General features: G+C 45.5%; 2 protein-coding genes across 2 annotated transcripts in view; both read left to right on the top strand.

Moving 5' to 3' along the window:
* Positions 1-15,388, top strand: part of RPS21 (ribosomal protein S21) — a gene marked incomplete at its 3' end in the record, with an annotated part of 293,510 nt that overhangs the window by 109,236 nt on the left and 168,886 nt on the right. The gene's annotated exons all lie outside the window — the stretch shown is intronic.
* RBBP8NL (RBBP8 N-terminal like) overlaps positions 14,042-15,388 on the top strand; it is a 65,908-nt gene continuing 64,561 nt past the window's right edge. The window contains exon 1 of the mRNA XM_081949839.1: positions 14,042-14,367. The gene's annotated coding sequence lies outside the window, so the exon portion shown is untranslated. The remainder of the gene's footprint in view (positions 14,368-15,388) is intronic.

Here is a 15,388-nt window from a genome sequence, read left to right as displayed (position 1 = left end):
GCAAGCGGCAACTGGACTTTCTTGTTTTCCAATAGGATAGGACGGGTTGAAGCTTCGTTGTTCAGTTGCTGATTCTCCATGACTGCACGGACCATTGCATGTCAGGCCCTGGGGCCAGCAGTGGGTTTCACTTATTTTTACTACTGCTTCGCCCTGCGCGTACACACATGCTTCACACCCACTTCACGCATGCATAGAGGTAGGTTCCTACTGGTTTGGATCGGTTCAGTCGAGTAGATAGCAACTCAGCCACCCACGCCTCCGAACCGGTTCTATCGGCGGCACCATAGATGCCGCCATCTTGTTTTTTGCTCCAGCGCATGCGCAGAAGCAATTTATCACTACTGTTCCTGCACGCCCGAAGCGTTTCACTGAGCGAACCGGCAGTAAAAGAATCCAGAACCCACCCCTGCACTTCTGCTCATGCGCCCGGCCTCAAAAACGTGGCTGAATAGGACGGCATATAACCAGGAGGGTGGGCAGGCTCACCCATAATCTCTGCTACCGGTTCGCCTGAACCGGTCTGAACCGGCTGAATGCCAGCTCTGCAAGCGACCCTTTTCCAGCACCACAATTCCAAAGCCTCAATTCTTCTCACCTGGCAACAATAAAATTTTGGGATCATAATTGTGGTTATAAGTCGAGGACTACCCATGTAACTCACAGTCCTGGCTTCTTGTCTAGAGCCTTCAGCCACCACACCCAATTGATTCTGATCAAAGAAAAAAGTGAGTCCCAATATTTTATAATGTGCTCACTTAGCAGTTGACAATCACGTTAAGGGGGAAAAATCCAGATGACCTCTAAATGGATGCATGGGTTTTTGTTGTTGTTGTTGTTGTTGTTGTTGTTTTGCTGCTATCCAACACTCAGCTGGATTTCTGGGGCTCTAGATCTGGGAATCCTACACAATTTTCACGGAAAGGGTTTCTTAACCTTGGCACTTTAAGGTGGGTGGACTCCTACATACTGGCTTCAACATGCTGGCATGCTGGCTGGAGAACTCTGGTTGTTCCAGTTAAACCAGCAACACAGAAGAACCCAGTTGCAAAATGCCACTTTGCCTGTTTGTTTGGACTGCTGGAGAGAACAATTGTTGTAGGAGAGCAGCGTAGCTTGTCAGCAGCTAGAATGAGAATATATATATAGAGAGAGAGAGATGGTAGGTAGGTAGGTAGGTATAGATATAGATATAGATATAGATATAGATACAGATACAGATACAGATACAGATACAGATAGTGATAGTGATAGTGATAGTGATAGAGATAGAGATAGAGATAGAGAAATAGTGAGATAGAATAGAGATAGATAGAGAGAGAGAGAGAGAAATAGAGATAGAGATAGTGATAAAGATAGAGATAGAGAGATAGAGATAGAGATAGAAATAGAGAGATAGAGAGATAGATAGAGATAGAGATAGAGATAGAGATGTATAGATGTATAGATGTATAGATGTATAGATGTATAGATGTATAGATATGGATATGGATATGGATATAGATATGGATATGGATATGGATATGGATATGGATATGGATATGGATATGGATATAGATATAGATATAGATATAGATATAGATATAGATATAGACATAGACATAGACATAGACATAGACATAGACATAGACATAGACATAGACTTAGACTTAGATTTAGATTTAGATTTAGATTTAGATTTAGATTTAGATATACGTAGATATAGATATACCGTATATAAGACTCCTATCTCACTTAGCCAGACTTCTGTTTTCCCTTCTCTGTACATTTCTATCAAGTCTGAACTGTACAGGTAGTCCTTGACTTATTGGGGAGCAGAATTTCGGTGGGCAAGCAAAGCAGATGTTAAGGGAGTCCCGTTCAATTTTACAATCAATACAATACAATACAATAGTAGAGTTGGAAGGGACCTTGGAGGCCTTCTAGTCCAACCCCCTGCCTAGGCAGGAAACCCTATACCGTTTCAGGCAAATGGCTATCCAACATCTTCTTAAAGACTTCCAGTGTTGGGGCATTCACAACTTCTGGAGGCAAGCTGTTCCACTGATTAATTGTTCTAACTGTCAGGAAGTTTCTCCTCAGTTCTAAGTTGCTTCTCTCCTTGATTAGTTTCCACCCATTGCTTCTTGTTCTGTCCTCAGGTGCTTTGGAGAATAGTTTGACTCCCTCTTCTTTGTGGCAACCCCTGAGATATTGGAACAATGCTATCATGTCTCCCCTAGTCCTTCTTTCTCTTAAGCTAAACATACCCAGTTCCTGCAACCGTTCTTCATATGTTTTAGTCTCCAGTCCCCTAATCATCTTTGTTGCTCTTCTCTGCACTCTTTCTAGAGTCTCCACATCTTTTTTACATCGTGGCGACCAGAACTGAATGCAGTTGTATTGTATTGTATTGTATCATCTTGCTAAGGATGTTAAAAGCACGTTGTTGCAGTTGTTAAATGAAACACATTGTTGTTAAGCAAATCATCAGTAAGTGAGGTTAAACATGCTAGGGAATAATCATGTGTCTGTCATCCGACAGCAATCAAAAATAAAAATAAAAATAATAACATATAAAAGTAATAAATAATGGAATAAAATTGGATGAAAATACAAACATGGTTAGAGAAAATGTTCAAGTAACATATAGATTTAAAGCCAGAAATATTTTTGTTAGGTATACTAACAGAAAAATATGACAAAGGGAATCTACGTATATTTAATATTGCAAGTGTTGACAGCAGTGAGAATAGTATTTGCACAGCACTGAAAGAATGAGGAAATTCCTACAGATGAAAATATAATTTTAAAAAATCTTAGAATGTGCAGAAATGGATAGGTTAACACTAAAGATAAAAGACAAAGAAGATATAGACTATTTTTAACATGTGATTTGTTCTATCAATGCTTAGATAATAGTGGTAGAACATAGAAGTTAAAAGATTATTGATATGTATAAATAAATAATAATATTAATACTACAATTACTATGTATAAGTAAATTGACCCAGATAATATACTGTTTACTAAGCACCAATGTATGTGTGTGTGTGTGTGTGTGTGTGTGTGTGTGTGTGTGTGTGTGTATGTATGTATGTATGTATGTATGTATACACATACATACAGTATAATATAAAATAACTAGCTGGATATCCGTCCTTCACGACGAAACTATGTGATCGGTCAATGCAGGAGAAATCCGGTTCAATCCGTTGACTCAGTGGTAGTCAGTGATTGAAACACATAAGGGAGAATCACTCTCACCGCCTTGAGTCCAGAAGCAGTTCCATAGGTGGAAGGCGTAGACATTTTGGTGAGGTACCGATATTTAGTTCTGAAAGGAGCCCCAAACCGCTGCTGAGTGAAGGAGTGAAACGTCTGCCAGTTTGAACTGAGGTAACAGAATGTGAGGCAACTGGCAGTTGGAACAGAGTTCTTTTCAGGTGGGGAGGGGGAGTAGAACTCCTTAGCATCAGAGCATGTTAATAATAATATAACAAACACTAATAGTCTCTAAATCTGGCTTCCCCCATTGAGTTTGCTCATCCAAAGCCAGCTGGGAAACTTGCAAATGGTCATCCCATGAACCTGGGATACTGCAACCATCGTAAACCCATGCTGGTTGCCAAGAGTCCAAATTTAGGTCACGTGACCACAGGGAGGCTGTGAGAGTTGTAAGTGCAACTGGTCATAAGTCACTTTTTCAGGGCTGTGTTAGCTTCAAACAAATCACTACACAAATTGTTGTATATTGAGGATTATCTATAAACTGCAATTGATAATATGATCAGTAACTGTCTACAGAGATTGTCAGACATCCAGAAGACCAGGCGACTGCAAGGAATATAAATCCTGCCATTCTCCACCATTCAGTCAGAACTGAAGAAGCTTCTTGGATGAGAAGCAAAACGTCTTCAAGAAAAAAACCAGTTGCCTTTTGAAAAAGCATGCATTGGGGCTTGATATGCATGTAGTCCTCGACTTAAGTTACAACTTCACTGAAAGAAAGTGACTTATGACTGTTTCTCACACTTACAACCATTACAGCATCCCCATGGTCACATGATCAAAATTCAGACAACTGACTCATATTTATGATGGTTGCCGTATCCCAGGGTCGTGTGATCACTTCTTGTGACCTTCTGACAAGCAAAGTCAATGTGGAAGCCAGATTCACTTACCATCCATGTTACTAATTTAACAAGTGCAATGATTCACTTAACAACTGTGGCAAGAAAGGTCATAAAATGGGGCAAAACTCACTTAACAAATGTCTCTGTTGACCACAGAAATTTTTGGGATCAATTGTGGTTGTAAGTTGAGGATGACCTGTTATTCCCTCATGTTTTAAACCTGAGTCTGGAATTCTGTCATCTCATTGGATGCTTGCCCTTTTAACACAGGTGAGTGCAAGGTATGGTGAAAAAAAAGCCAAGATGGATGGCTGCATCTTTAAAAAGAAGGCAGAGCTTCAATGTCTCCATTGCAGCCTCCATCTTAACCAAACTCTGCAGAGTCTTCTGTACCCTCAAAACCATTTGTCTTTGTTGGTTGCAAAGTCATGTCCGACCCATCGCGACCCCATGGACAACGTTCCTCCAGACCTTCCTGTCCTCCACCATCCCCTGGAGTCTATTTAAGCTCATGCCGACTGCTTCAGTGACTCCATCCAGCCACCTCATTCTCTGTCTTCCCCTTCTTCTTTTGCCCTCCATCTTTCGCAGCATTAGGCTCTTCATCAGTGAGTCTTTCCTTCTCATTAGGTGGCCAAAGTATTTGAGTTTCCTCTTCAGGATCTGGCCTTCTAAGGAGAAGTCAGGGTTGATCTCCTCTAGGACTGACCGGTTGGATCGCCTTGCAGTCCAAGGGACTTGCAGGAGTCTTCTCCAGCACCAGAGTTCAAAGGCCTCCATTCTTTGGCGCTCAGCCTTCCTTATGGTCCAACTTTCACAGCCATCCATTGCAACTGGGAAAACCATAGCCTTGACTATATGCACTTTTGTTGGCAGGGTGAAGTCTCTGCTTTTTAGTATGCTGTCTAGATTTGCCATAGCTTTCCTCCTCAGGAGCAAACGTCTTTTAATTTCTTGGCTGCAGTCACCATCTGTGGTGATCTTGGAGCCCAGGAAAATAAAAGTTGTCACTACCTCCATTTCAATCCCATCTATTTGCCAGGAATTGAGTGGGCCGGATGCCATGAGCTTAGTTTATTTAATGTTGAGTTTCAAGTCAACTTTTGCACTCTCCTTCTTCACCCGCATCAAGAGGCTCTTTACTTCCTCTTCACTTTCTGCCATTACCATTTACAAAACCATTCACAGTATCCCAAGTCTCCTTTGGCCACATGTCACATACTGTATCTATTCTGTGATTGTGTTGTTGGAAGAAAAGTCCATCTGGGTTCAATTCCAAGTGGGGAGAAAGATACTGGAAACAATGGCGGCTTTTTGGAAAGATGGTTTAATGGTGGACAAGACCACATGGTTTGAGGTCCTGGGCAAAAAGGCACATGGGTGAGAGAGAGAGAGAGAGAAATTTATACCCTTTGTTGGGCTTTGAATTTGAGCTTGTATTCTGAAATATTCTGCCCTTTTAATATTTCCTAAAATATTTCATTTTTCCAGGGGAAGTGTGGGTGCTAACTTCCTACAGTGTTCAGAACTCTAAAACAAAGGCCACATTTATAGTATGGTACCAAGTGGAAATTTTTTTTAAAAATTACCCAGTGATGAAAGAGGGCAAGGACAGGCAAGTCTCAAAATGCCAGCCAAATATTATGGGAGTTAACATGTAATCCACTTTGATCACTGATTCTGCAAGCCAAGCAAGTATCTGGGAGAATGTGCTCCATATATTAAATAATCAAAGGAACATAATGCATATGTGTGAAACAGAGGGGGAGAGAAACAGAATCAGAGACAAAGAATCAGAGAGAGAGAATATGAGAGAGAGGGGTGGGGACAGCTATTACAGTATTGGTTGATATTTTATCCATGACTTTGGTTCTTTTCTCCATCTGTCAATTCTCTCTCTATTTCTCCCCTTTGTGAGAACTCTCTAATAGAAGAAAATATTTATAGCTCAGAGTTGAGCTATGGAGTGCTTGGTGCTCTTTGAGTTTGGGGGTTTTCTTACAGACGTTTCATTTCCAAACTAGGAAACATCATCAATTTAGATGTTTCATTACCAAAGTAGGTATCATCAATGTAGCACTGATGATGTTCCCTACTTTGGCAATGAAACGTCTGCAAAAAAAACACCCCAAAACCTTCCAAACTCAGCACCAAGGACCCCATATCTCTCTACTCCTTGTAGACAGTAAGGGAGGTGATTTTGACAGAAATACAGAAATGTATGCAGGAACCATTCCCCGGACAAGGAGAGCTGAAACGTTCTTTAAGAGCAGGAAGCAAGATGATGTTTGGAGTCCCAAAGGACCTTTTCCAAAAGGTAACTGGACTTTGTTTTTCCTTGAAGATGTTTCGTTTCTCATCTAAGAAGCCAGGAGGGAAGCCAACGCCAGACGAACAGGTGAGTCTATGAAGGAAGTGAGCGGGGTGAGGGGGGAGAGGGAACAAGTTATTCCAGTAGAGGGTTGTTTTATTACAACGGTCGCGGGGAGGGGGGGATGCGAGGACAAGAAAAGATCGCAAGGTCAGTTGGGAGACCGTGGCTGCTGGCTACGCCCGGTTGTTTGTACCAACTCCCACAGCCTAGGTGGTCAGGAACTACAGAGCCAGGGCCTGAGGCTGATGCTCTGCAATGCAAGGTCCGTGACCAACAAGGCCCCCCTCATCAACGAGTTGATCTCGGAGGGGGAGCTGGACCTTGCAGGGATAACGGAGACCTGGTTGGGTCACGAGGGTGGTTTACCCCTCGTGGAAATGTGCCCACCGGGTTTCCGTGCATTCCATCAGCCTCGGGCCCTGGGTAAGGGTGGTGGGGTGGCGGTAGTTATACGGGATTGTCTAGAGCCGAGGGAGTTCACTGTTCCTCAGATACCCGGGTGTGAGTCGCTGGGTATGAAATGGGGCCCAGGGAGGCAGTGGGGCCTGCTGATTGTATACTTGGCTCCTCGCTATACGTCAGCGGCCCTGCCCGAGCTCCTCGAGCTGGTCTCGGAGACGGCGGTTGAGATTCCCAAACTTCTGGTTATGGGGGATTTCAACCTGCCGTCGACGGGAGCAGCGTCCGAGGTGGCTCGGGAGTTCATGGCTTCCATGACAGCCATGGGCCTGACCCAACTAATTCAGGGCCCCACACACAAAGGCGGCCACACACTGGACCTTGTCTTTGTATCTGAGCAGTGGACGAGTGATCTGGGAATAGGGGATTTAGAGATTACGCCCCTGTCATGGTCAGATCACTCATGTCTCCGGCTGGACTTCCCTGGCGCTACCCTCCACCGCGAGGAGGCGGAGCCAGTTTGTTCAAACTGGTACCGCCCCAAGCACTTGATGGAACCGGACAGGTTCCAGACGGAGCTTGGGCCTTTACCTGTAGCCCTGACTCGCGCTCGGTCGGAGGACCTAGTCGACGCCTGGAATAGGGCGACGGCGGGGGCCTTGGACCGGGTTGCGCCTCTGCGACCTCTCCTACGGCAACGATCCACCCGGGCTCCCTGGTACACCGAGGAGCTTAGGGTGATGAAGCGCCATAGGAGACGTCTAGAGAGCAGGTGGAGGTCCTCACGCTCCGAATCTGACCGAACACAGGTAAGAGCCTATTTACGGACCTACCTTGTGGCATTGAGAGCGGCTAAACGTAGACATTGTGCCGCTCTCATTGCGTCTGCGGATAACCGCCCTGCCGCCCTGTTTAGGGTGACCCGCTCTCTCCTGTTGCAGGAGACGCGAGAGGCACCCTTGCAGGGAAGAGCAGAGGAGTTTGGGGAATATCTGCAAGACAAAGTCGCTCAGATCCGGAGCGGATGGGCCCCCCCCAGTGGACCGGACGAGCCGACATCAGTGAGTCTTGTGAGCCCACTCTGGGAGGAGTTTGACTCTGTTGCCCCCGAGGATTTAGACTGGTTGCGTGGACAGCTGCGACCCACCACATGTTCAATGGACCCGTGCCCCTCCTGGTTGGTACTGGCATCCTGGGAGGTGACGCGAGGCTGGCTTCTGGGCCTGGTGAACGCCTCATTGAGCGAGGGTTCCTTACCGACTGCCTTGAAAGAGGCGGTGGTGAGGCCCCTGCTCAAGAGGCCTTCACTTGACCCAACGGAGCTAGCTGGTTATCGTCCAGTCTCCAACCTCCCCTTTTTAGCGAAGGTTGTTGAGAATGTGGTGGCGCAGCAATTTCCACGTCACCTTGACGAATCCGTATATCTAGACCCACGCCAGTCCGGCTTCCGACCCGGGTACAGCACCGAGACAGCCTTGGTCGCGTTGGTGGATGATCTCTGGAGGGCCAGAGATAGAGGTTGCTCCTCTATCCTGGTCTTATTAGACCTCTCAGCGGCTTTTGATACCATCGACCATGGTATCCTATTGCGCCGGCTGGAGGGGATGGGAGTCGGAGGCACCGTTTTACGGTGGTTCGGCTCCTACCTCTCCGGCCGGATGCAATATGTGTTGACTGGGGGGCAGAGGTCGACCCTGAGGCCACTCTCTTGTGGGGTGCCGCAGGGGTCGGTCCTCTCGCCCCTTTTGTTCAACGCATATGTGAAGCCGCTGGGTGAGATCATCCGTGGTTTTGGGGTTGAGTACCATCTGTACGCTGATGATACTCAGTTGTACATCTCAACCCCAAGCCACCCCAACGAGGCTGTCGAAGTGATGTCCCGGTGTTTGGAAGCCGTCGGGGTCTGGATGGGGGACAACAGACTCAAGCTCAACCCCTCCAAGACCGAGTGGCTGTGGCTACCGGCACCTCGGTTCAGCCAGCTGATTCCATCACTGGCCATAGGGGGCGAACAATTGCCCCCTGTGGAATGGGCGCGCAATTTGGGCGTCCTCCTAGACGCCCGGCTGTCAATGGATGATCATGTGGCAGCCGTGGCAAGGGGGGCGTTCCACCAGGTTCGCCTGGTGCGCCAATTGCGCCCCCTTCTGGACCGTGATGCCCTACGCACAGTCACTCACGCACTGGTGACATCTCGCCTGGACTACTGTAACACTCTCTACATGGGGCTTCCCTTGGGACGCACCCGAAGACTGCAGCTAGTCCAGAACGCAGCCGCGCGGGTAGTCATGGGGAGTACTAGGTACTCCCACGTAACACCTCTCCTGCGCGAGCTGCACTGGCTACCTGTGGTCTTTCGGGTGCGTTTCAAGGTTCTGATCACCATTTTTAAAGCGCTCCATGGCATAGGGCCTAGTTACCTGCGGGATCGCATCCTCCCACATACATCCCTGCGGCCAATTCGCTCTCACGGGGAGGGCCTTCTCCTGGTGCCGTCCACGAGGCAATGCCAACGGGCGACACCGAGGAGTAGGGCCTTCTCTGTGATGGGCCCAACCCTCTGGAACGACCTCCCCCCCGACATTAGAACCACTACTGACCTCCGCTCCTTCCGACAGAAACTGAAGACACACCTGTTCCGACTGGCTGGTTTGGCATAATTTATAACGTCTACCTCCTGGCATACACATTCTTACTGGTTTTTAGAGGGATAGTGTTTTAAATTTAATCTGATATTTTAAACTTTTGTATTGACTTATTTATTAGCAGTACAGTTTGGCATATTTTATCCTCCTCATATACATGTATTTCTGTAGTTATTTCTATGTTTTAATCTGTTGCATTTTAATGCGGACTGTACATCGCCCCGAGTCCCTTTCGGGAGAGGGGGCGGTATATAAACGCTAATAATAAATATATAAAATAAATAAAAGCTTCTTCAGTTCCTAAGAAGTTTCTTGGATGAGAAGCAAAGCATTTTCAAGGAAAAACAAAGTCCGGTTGCCTTTTGAAAAAAACACCTTTGGGACAACTATGATTTGGATGACTGAGAGTCTCAATAATCAGAATAGAGCTGAAAGGGACCTTGGAGGTCTTCTAGTCCAACCCCATGCTCAAGCAGGAGACCCTATACCATGTCAGGTGGATAGCTGTTTTTCTTAAAAAGCTCCAGTGATGAAGTACCTACAACTTGTGAAGGCAACTTCTGTTCCATTGATTAATTGTCCTCACTGTTAGGAAGTTTCTCCTTAATTCCAGGTTGCTTCTCTCCTTGTTGAGTTTCCATCCATGGTTTCTTCTCTTGCCTTCTCTGGTGTTTTGGAAAATAAGTTGACCCCCTCTTCTTTGAGGCAGCCTCTCAAATATTGGAATATTGCTATCATGTCACCTCTAGAACTTCCTTTCTCTAGACTGGCCATACCCAATTCCTGCAACTGTTCTTCATAGATATATTTTTGTCTCCAAGTCTTTAATCGTTTTAGTTGCTCTTCTTTGACCTTTTTCCAAAGTCTCAACATCTTTTTTGTAATGTGGTAAGCAAAACTGGATGCAGTATTCCAAGTGTGGCCTTACTAAGGCTTTATGAAACGGTATTAATACTTCATTTGATTCTATGCCAGTTTATAAAACCAAGGATTGCACTAGCCTTTTTGGCTGCCGCCGCACACTGCCAGCTCATGCTTAAGTCATGAGTATTTGTTACAGGCAATTCTAATATTTCCATACGTTTGCCCAAAGAATATATATGTAGATTGGAGGTGGTGATCCTTCGAGAGCTGTATGCAATGAAATTTCATTTTAATGCACGCCAATTAATGTACATTCAAAGTGACAATAAAGTTATTCTATGTTCTTTGTGGCCGCTCCCCCAATACAGGAACACTGCTCTCTCCATAGACATAATGTTTGTAGGTGATACAGATTAAAAACCTCCCTGGTTCACTGGGGTATAAGAAGGATGGGAGATTCAGCCCCATCAGTTTTGTAAGATTCTATTATTACAGCCAGCCTACTTCCCTAAAATACGAGTTCTCATCTTCCTAGGGAGTTGATTTTCTGGTTTGGCCTATCTCAGGGGTGTCCAAACTTGGGAACTTTAAGACTTGTGGACTTCAACTCTCAGAATTCCCCAGCCAGCCATGAAGTCCACAAGTCTTAAAGTTCCCAAGTTTGGACACCCCTGGCCTATCTGGTAGAGCTGGCACTCCTTTTCACAACGGTACCAACCAAACACGAACCGAGTAGAGTCGGCCTGGGCTACAGGGCCCAATGCCTCAGAGACTCCGATTTGACTTTATTGGCTGACATTTTTCCAAACAAACAAAGGCAGCTATGACGGAAGGTCAGACTGCCAAGACTCTTGACTAGCTTTTCTTCCTGAACAGAAGAATGCTGCCATTCTTTTATTTTTTTTATTATTTTTAGACCGTTTATGAACCTGATTTGTCTGAGGTGAAAGAATGGGAAGCCATTGCCCCGAGGGCCTGATCCAAAGTAGGTCTCGCAATTTGGAGCTGTCAGAGAAATCAATACCTTCCCTTCAAGGGAGTGAAACTAACTGGTGGTTTCCCACAGTCTGCTGTTTACCATTTACTTCACCAACAAAAGACAATAGAGGGCATTCAGACCACCCCAATCCCCTTGGCCAAAGGTCTTCAGAAAGGCCCTGAGGGTGGAAGATAAAGTCATGTTAGGGAAAGTCTTCTCATTGATGGGGTTGCTATGTAAGTTACAGAAAAAATGAATACTGCTTCATGACAGGGAGGGTGGGAAGAAGGAGGGAGGGAGGGATGGAAGGGAGGAAAGAAGGAGGGGGAGGGAGGGACGATGGAAAGAAATGGGAAGGATGGAGGGAGGGAGGAGATGGGAGGGAGGAAAGAAATGAGAGAGAGGAGGATGGGAGGGAGGGAGGAAAGAAATGGGAGGGAGGGAAGAGTTGGGAGGGAGGGGGGGAGGGAGGAAAGAAATGGGAGGGAGGGAAGAGTTGGGAGGGAGGGAAGAGGGAGGGAGAAAGGAAAGATGGGAGGGAGGGAAAGAAGATGGGGAGGGAGGAGATGGAAAGAAGGGAGGAGGTAAGGAGGGAGGGAGATGGGAAGAAAGGAATAAGGAAGGGAGAGGGAGGGAAGGAAGGAAAGAAGATGGGAGGGAGAGAGGGAGGAAATGGGAAGAAGGGAGGAGGTAAGGAGGGAGGGAGATGGGAAGAAAGGAATAAAGAAAGGAAAGAGATAGGGAGGAAGGAAAGATGGGAGGGAGGGAGGAGAGAGATGGGAGGGAGGGAGGGAGGAGATGGGAAGAAGGGAGGGAGGAAGGAGGGAGATGGCAAGAAGAAAGGAATAAGGAAGGAAAAAAGATTGGAGGGAGGGAGGGAAAGAAGATGGGAGGGAGGGAGGGAGGAGATGGGAAGAAGGGAGGAGGTAAGGAGGAAGGGAGATGGGAAGAAAGGAATAAGAAAGGGAAAGAGGAGGGAGGGAGGGAGGAAGGAGATGAGAGGGAGCCTAAAATTTCTGTTGCCAAATAAGGCATTTGTTAAGTGAGATCTGCCCCATTTTAAAATCTTTCTTGCCACATTTGTTAGGTGAATCACTGCAGTTCTTAAGTCAGTAACCTGGCTGTGAAGTGAATCTGGCTACCCCATTGACTTTGCTTGTCAGAAGGTCTCTGAAGGTGATAACATGACGGGGGGGGGGGGCACTGCAGCTTTATAAATATGAGCCAGTTGCCAAGTGTCCATGCTTTAATTACGTGACCATGGGGATGCTTCAACCATCTTTTTTTTTTTTTTGCTTGAGAACTATTCTTCTCCAAATTTGTGGCTGGGGCACAGAATAATGAAAGAAAAAACTGACAATATTGCTAGGCTAAGCATTAAACAGCCTTCCTGCAATGCTCAACGGTTGGAAACGAATCAAGGAGAGAAGCAACCTTGAACTAAGGAGAACTTTCCTAACAGGACAATTAACCAGTGGAACTCCTCGCCTCCAGAAACCGTGAGCGCTCCATCACTGGATGTTTTTAAGAAGAAACTAGAAGGATCTTGACAAACTTGAACATTGGGCACTATCTAATAAAATGAAATTCAATGGTGAAAAGAGTAAGGTTCTACATTTAGGCAACAAAAATGGAATGCACAGGTACAGTATAGATGGTACCTTGCTCAGTAGTAGTAACTGTGAAAGGGATCTTGGAGTCCTAGTGGACAACCATTTAAATATGAGCCAGCAGTGTGCAGCAGCTGCCAAAAAAGCCAACGCAGTCCTAGGGATAGAATCAAGATCACGTGAAGTGTTAATACCACTTTATAAGGTCTTGGTAAGGCCACACTTGGAATACTGCATTCAGTTTTGGTCACCACGATGTAGAAAAGATGTGGAGACTCTAGAAAGAGTGCAGAGAAGAGCAACTAAGATGATTAGGGGACTGGAGACTAAAGCATATGAAGAACGGTTGCAGGAACTGGGTATGTTTAGCTTAAGAGAAAGAAGGACTAGGGGAGACATGATAGCAGTCTTCCAATATCTCAAGGGTTGCCACAAAGAAGAGGGAGTCAAACTATTCTCCAAGGCACCTGAGTGTAGAAGCAATGGGTAGAAACTAATCAAGGAGAGTAGCAACTTAGAACTGAGGAGAAACTTCCTGACAGTTAGAACAATGAATCAGTGGAACAGCTTGCCTCCAGAAGTTGTGAATGCCCCAACACTGGAAGTCTTTAAGAAGATGTTGGAGAGCCATCTGTCTGAAACGGTATAGGGTTTCCTGCCTAGGCAGGGGGTTGGACTAGAAGACCTCCAAGGTCCCTTCCAACTCTACTATTGCATTGCATTGCATTGTATTGTATTAGAAAGTCCCTTATCTGAAATGGTATAAGTTCTCCTGCTTGAGCAAGGGGCTGGACGAGAAGACCTCCAAGGTCCCTTCCCGCTCTATTCTATTATTCCCTAATTATTCCTTTCTCAAAGGAAACCATATACTCCTGGTCTTTAGTGATTGAAGGGGAGCAGGGAGCCTGGGGGTGGGGGGCGGGGGAGGAAGTGGCAATTGTTTTTCTTAATGCAAGTGTCTTTGATCCACAACACTGAGCTGTAATTATGGGAAAACAATCAAATCTCTATGTGGACTTTGTGAAGGACTCGTCTGACCACTTCTTTGTATTATTGTGAGACTGGTTTGGCAGCTTCAGCTCCAGTGAACATCCTTTCAGCTCCTGGGTTAAAGAAATGCAAACTGGAAGAGCAGGTTGGACCGAAATGCGGAAAGAAAAAAAAAAAAGGGAAAAAAATGGCTTATTGTCTGCTGCGCAGATTTACCCACACTTCTTACTATCTCTGCTGCCTTTCCTAGCATGACTTCCAAGAGGGAGAAAGCTGCAGGTATCCAGGAGGGAGAAGAAAAAGAAACCGAGGAAAACTGAGGGAGGAAAAGAAGAGAGAGAGGACGGGACAAGAGAGAAGATTGGGGGGAAAAAGATGCAGCCCGTTTGATGTGAGTCTTGCTACTGGTTTAGGGATGAGTTTTTACCCCAATCGCTTCTGGTATTGAACAGGGATTGTCTTTAGCATATGGTTGGGAGAGAAGGAGTTTTGGGAGCCTTATTGTGAAAATGTAAACTGGGAAAAATACGTGTGATATGTGTGTATCTTGGGAAGCAGTTCCTTGAAATGAGAATTTTTCTCTCTTTTTTTTTCCTATTCTGGAGTTTGGGGAGATATCTGTATGCCATCACTTGTGAACAGTTTTATAGGAGCTGTTCAGAAATATTTGAGCCATGTCCATTTTCGCTAGTAGCAAGCATTGGCTGGAATCAGGAATGGTTATCAACGGTCTAGCTGAAAACAATGGATGGAAACTAATCCAGGAGAGAAGCAACCTGGAACTAAGGAGAAACTTCCTATCAGTGAGAATAATTAACCTAAAGGAACAGCTCGACGAAATCGTGAGGGCTCTATCACTGGAGGTTTTTAAGATGAGCCTGGACAGGCACCTGTCTGAAATGGTATATGATCTCCTGCTTGAACTAGAAGTACATGTTTCAAATTTAGCAGTTTAATGAAAGAACATGTTCCATTTAGATTTGCTCCTCCAAAATAGAAAGGGATGTTCAATAGGTTTTCATACATTTTGCTAAATGTGTGTAGTGTCATAATACACGAATGCACATAATGCGTCGTACGCATAATGCAGGATTTGGGTTTGGATAGTCTAGAGAAAAGAAGGACTATGGGGGACATGATATCAGTGTCCCACTTATCTAAGGGGCTGCCACAAAGAGGAGGGGTCCAACTTCTTTTCCAAAGCACCAGAAGGCAAGATAAGAAACAATGGATGGAAACTAATCCAGGAGAGAAGCAAATTGGGATTAAGGAGAGACTTCCTAACAGTGAGAACAATTAACCAGTAGAACAGAAGTTGCCTTCAGAAATTGTGGGTGCTTCATCATTGGGGGTTTATAAGAAGAGACTGGACAGTCACTTGTCTGAACTGGTATAGGGTCTCCTGCTTGAGC

The sequence above is a fragment of the Natrix helvetica genome, assembly GCF_964273705.1.
Source record: "Natrix helvetica genome assembly, chromosome: 3".
NCBI classification, from domain to species: domain Eukaryota; kingdom Metazoa; phylum Chordata; class Lepidosauria; order Squamata; family Natricidae; genus Natrix; species Natrix helvetica.
This window is presented reverse-complemented; position numbering and strand designations above follow the sequence as displayed.